This window comes from Fukomys damarensis, unplaced genomic scaffold (genome assembly GCF_012274545.1).
Source record: "Fukomys damarensis isolate Sample0158 unplaced genomic scaffold, DMR_v1.0_HiC HiC_scaffold_24, whole genome shotgun sequence".
NCBI classification, from domain to species: Eukaryota; Metazoa; Chordata; class Mammalia; order Rodentia; family Bathyergidae; genus Fukomys; species Fukomys damarensis.
In genome coordinates, this window is record NW_022900936.1 from 66,779,311 (window position 1) to 66,785,115 (window position 5,805).

Here is a 5,805-nt window from a genome sequence, read left to right on the forward strand (position 1 = left end):
TTTGGGGATGCATAATCTTGTTCATTTCTCTTGAGGTTCATTTGTTCCATTCTAAATGTCTCTTCCATTGTAATTTTGGCCATGTGTGACACTGTATGGACTCTCCGGCCTACCCTCCACAGGACTGTACAGCTCCATGCTCCCACCATCTAACCATCTGGTTCGCTTTGTTTCATAGGTCAAGTCCTTGAGAGAATCCAATCAATTGCTGGCAAGTTCCATTGATTCTCCCAGGAATGTGGATCAAAAAGAGAAGCCTACAATTTAGTTTGTAGTATGGTTGGTTAGCTGGGGCAGTCAATGAGCCTCAAATTGTTGTGCCTGCTCATTGGTCCTGCATCCCCAGCCCAAAGTTGGCCCTCATTTCAAGTGACTTGCACAGGTGGTTTCTCCTGGTGGCCTTCCTGCCTCTCCAGTTCCTAGGCATTACTGGCTATCATTTGACTGGTCACTTAAGAATCTTGGCCACTCCATTATTTACTTCCAGTCAACTGTCATGATCTCAAGGGTAGTCCAATCATCTCTTGTTGTCCTGCTCTTTGTTTTTATTGTCCCCTTATTCTTATGCTCTTTGGTCTTTAATTCCTCATCCCACTATAGATTGTGGACTTTATGTGCGTATAAATACTTATACCTCAGTATTCACTTAGGTCTTTCTCTAAGATGCTCCTGGACCAAGGCTTTGCTCTATTCTGGATGTACTACAACATTGGCTGTGAGATTTTAAAGCCAGAGGCAGACCCAGATAGGCAATGTGAGATGTCCTAAGAGGACAAGCCGTAAAAAGCCCATGTGCCTTCACCACTACAGTTGGCCCTCCAAGTCTATGAATTCAATCAACTGTGGATTGAGAATATTTGGAGAAAAATGTGTCTATACTGAGCATAGATGGACTTTTTTTTTCTATCAGTTTTCCCTAAAAAATACAGTATAACACCTATTTTTCTAGGATTTCGTGTTATTAGGTATTCTATGTACTCTAGAGATGATTTAAAGTACACAGGAGGATGTGTGTGGGGAACATGCAAATGCTACACCATTTCATACAAGAGACTCGAGTGTTCATATATTTTAGTATCCATGAAAGCTCCTGGAAAAAATCCCCTTCTGACACTAAGGGACAACTGTACAGAGCCACCAAATGGAAGCAGCAATGAAGTACTGTAGAGAAAGAAGCAGTGTGTGTCCCTAGGGCTGGATTTGAATCCTGGCACTTACATTCACTTGCTTTAAGATCTTGGCCAAGTCCTCGGAGTCTCAGTCCCATTAAATAGCCTAAGTTAGTAGAAAATCGAAATGAGATGTGTACAAAGCACATTGTTAATGTCAATAGTTATTTTAAAAGTCATTTAGGCCAGGGATTTAGCTCAGTGGTTCCTCCTCTTGCTTCGCAAGTGCAAGGTCCTGAGTTCGATCTCTGGTACCAAAAAAAAAAAATCATTTTTATCAATATTAACAGCAATAATTCCCAGACCTAAAAAAAAAAAAAGAACGTTCCAGTGTGTCACACAGTCGACTCCTCACTTCTGAGAAACATACTGTTGTTTCCACTCCATCTCTTCCACAAGGTCACTGTCACACAGGGGTGGTGAAGAAGTGACAGCTATATTTATAGCACTTAGAGAAAGCCAACTTTGGATTTGGAGAAGTTGTCCCCACCTGAAACCTTCTCCCATAATAAAAGTTTAAAGTCCTTTCCCTGCAGCTTAATTTTTTTTCTTTCCTTACACTACAGCAGCAATGTCACATTGCTGCTCTCTCTGTGTGCAAATGCCAGTCTACTAAAACATTATTTCTTCCAGAATTTCTATCATTTTCTTCAAGAAGAGTATAGTAATTAAAACATTATTTGTAAACAGGATCAAGAAATAATTTATAGCCAGTGTTCAAGGGCTTCTCTCTTTCATGAACTTACATATTTATGTGTTTGAATAGAACCTATGAATACTAACTGGCTCTTTATTTGAATAAATGAGACCATGGCAGGGAGTGAATTGAAGACAGAAAGTGTGAGGCACATAATTGAAAAATAAGGTGGAGTGATGGATTTTAGATGCATGTCTGCTGCTGAATCATTTTGTGACTCTAACTAAAGTACAACACTTCGTGATCTGACTCCCCACTTGGAAAATTATGATAATATAACTACCTGGTAAGTATGGCATGTGATTCTATTTTTAATAAGGAAGAGAACAACAACAAGATTTTTGGATTTTTGAATTCAAACAAGCAAAAATCCAAAACAAGAGTCTACAAATTTAGAATTCTTAGTTATTCTTAGATATTACATTTTATCCTTTGTTAACAGGCTCACTAATATTTGGAGAAGCCATTTTAAATCTAGAATTTCATCAGATTAATAGTGCTGATTTTTTTAGGCAAAGGACAGATAATAGGTAATTTACAAAAGATCAAACATGTTTAGCAAAGAAGCATATTTAAAAATTATCAGCCTCACTGGGAATATAAAAATGAAAGCAGAAACATGAGGTAACAGTTTTTCAACTGGTTTTGTTTGTTTGTTTTTTAGCAGTACTGGGGATGGAACTCAGGGTCTTATACACATTAAGAAATTGCTTTACCACCTGGGGTTTTAGCTCAGTGGTTCCACCACCTGCCTGCCACGCAAAGTCCCGAGTTCAATCCCCAGTACCAAAAAGAAAGAAAGTGCTTTACCACTGAGCCATGCCCTTCATCCTCACCTTTGAAAATGGAAAAAAATTAAATCAATCTGATGTTACAAGTCTAAATTGAGCCCATTAATGGTGAAAGTAAAAATCAGTATAGGATAACTGAGAGTAACCTGATAGTAGCTCTAAAATTCTAAGACTGTATGCCCTTTGGCCAAGAAATTCTATTTGAGGGGATTTACTCTATTTAAATACTCACACTAGACAAAGACATATATATGATGGTGTTTCTGAGAGTAGTGTGGTAATAGTATAACATCTATTCATAGAAAATGAATGAATAACCTATGATACAGTCATATTACCATCTGCCACCATTAAAAAGCATTAAATAAATCCACATATACCGACAGATAGGAGACAGTATACAATATCTTAAGTCATAAGAAAGTTGTAGAAATATATAGAATATAATCACATTTTCAAAAAAAGCTATGTATGAAAAAATTTCTCCTAAACTAATAAGAGGAAAATTTAAAAATATGGAAGGATACCTTTTCTCTTTCTATATTACATACTCCTATATTATAATTTTATAGTAAGTTTAAATTACTGTTGTTGTTAAGATAGCACATAGTTTTACATAGACAGGCATTTACAACTGTCTTCCTGAGCCTACCCCCATACTGCATCAGGCCAAACTTTGTTTCAGTTTTTAATTTTTTTCTTTCTTATTTTGGGAGGCATTTTGAAATGAACAAATTTTCCTGCTAATTATAAAAAATATTTATTCATTGCCAAGATTTTCAGAATACTGAAAAATCAGAGAAAATAAAGACAATAAGAATCCACTCTCCACAGATTAAACTGACATATATTTTGATATATTATCTATCTTTCAGTATTTTCTATAAATTCTAAAATATTAGAACTATTCTAAAGATGAAGTGTTATATACTAATTTTTCACTTAACATTTTATTGATAATTTCCCTATATATTAATCACTTTTTAATGTAAGTTTATAGTTATAGGATACACCATACTACAGTGTATAATCAGTTACTTAATAGTGAACACTTTGGTAGTTTCTAATATTTTGCTATTGAAAACAATATGTGGTGGGCATGATGACCCATGTCTGTAGTCATGGCACTCAGGAGGCTGAGTCAGGAAGATTGATGTGAGTCTGAGGCCAACCTGAGCTAAATAGTGAACTCAAGGCCAGCCTGAACTGCATATCAAGACCTTGTCTCATAAAAACCAAAGGAGAGAGAAAAATCAATATGCATATGGGTCGGTAATTAAATAGATAGATAGATATTGGGATTGGGCAGAAGAATGTTTTTCGTTATTGTTGTTGTTTTTTGAATCAGTGTCTCCCTGGCCTTTAATTTGCTGTGTAGCCCAGGCTGGCCTTGAACTTGTGGTTCACGTGCCTAAGACTCCCAAGTTCTGCATTGTAGGTGTGAGCCACCATGCATAGCTTGTATTCTGATTATTTCTTCAGGATACACTTCTAGAAAAAAAAGAAGGGTAAGAGTGCCATGAATACTTTAATATGTATTGCCAAATTAGCTCACCGAAAGGCTGAGTTAATTTACTCTCTTACCAGAAAGGATCAGAGCAAATGAAACCTTGTCTGTTCTACCCAGGTGAGTGCTTTTATTTTTCAATGAAATAATCAAAAAGAAAGTTCAGCCTGTTTCATAGATAAAGTGCTTGTCCTTTAAAAAATTTGTATTTATTTGTTAATATAGTCAAAAATTTTAAATATCTATTATTGCTGTGTTTAATCTTGAGAAGAACATTTCCTTTCATCATCAAAAGTACTACAGAGTTAACAAAATTAATAATAATTTCTTAATATTATATATGATTTATTTCACAATTACTTGCTCCAATTGTCTCAAAAATAATGTTTCTGGTTTATTCTGAACAAAATCCAACCCAAGACCATTGCACCTAATTGATAGGTCTTTGAAGGTTTTAAAAATATTATGTCTTTTGTTTTTCTTCCTATGTACTGACTTACTGAAGTTGCCTGCAAAATGCTTTGTTTTTCAGGATTTGTCTGATTGTATCCCTGTGGTGCTGTTCATTTTCATTCTGTGCTCCCTGTATGTTTTGTAAAGACTCAAACATCTTCAGAATGAGTAAATCATAAGTGACAGACACTTGTTCCATAGATCTGGAAGATCATTAGGGATACTTGGCTTGACCCCTGGATGAAGATGGAACAACCTGTGTCTCCTCCATTGTCCCCTGTCCAACTCGGAGGACCGGACTGGGATTGATGTGGTCTGCAATGACACTGTAGGCATGTCCTTTCTACTGTCTCCTAATGACTTGACCACCAATAGTTACTTTCTATCTAAATCAAAGTTTTCATTTGGGATGGAAATAATGATTTCCTAATTCCATCCTTACTTCTCTTATTCCTATCTCATATTAAGGTGCTGCCTTCGCAGAGCTGAGGACACAAAAGTTTGAGCCTTTTTATCCCTCATCATGATTTAAATGCTCAGGCCTTGCCAGAACTAGCTCACATACCAAGAGTGCAATCTCCAATTATAGTGTCAAAAAGCAAAAGGAATGGGGAAAGTGCTGGAAATAACCCTGATTTCTATATTATGAAAAGGTACTAGCATAAAACTGAGCTGTCCAATAGCAATGGAATGTAAACCATGTAAGTAATTTTAAATTATCTAAAAAACAGAAATAAATAGGTAACATTGTATATAATATATCTTAACCTACATATCAATATATTATTTTTTTTCTTTTTATTGAGTTTATTGGTACAATCCAGGTATGCAATACAGTTACATTCATTATTGGGATCCTGTACCTTTACATGATAGGTCTTGATTCTCATTTTTTCCCCTTGTCCCTGCCCTCCCTTCACCCCTTCCTCCCCTCCCCATTTACAAACACTTTGTTTCCATTTTTTCAGTTTCTCATATTTTTTCCCTCCCTTATTACCTTTCCCCCACCCTTCCCACTTTTCCTACACCTTTAGCCCTTTACTTCCTATTTCACATTATTAATTATCTCGTTAGGATCTTGTATACTATTATAGTCTTTCACACCAGAGAAACTATTCAGTATTTCAGTTAAAGAAATCTCTGCATGAACATTAAAAATAGGGAATCCTAAAATAAAACTATAAAAAG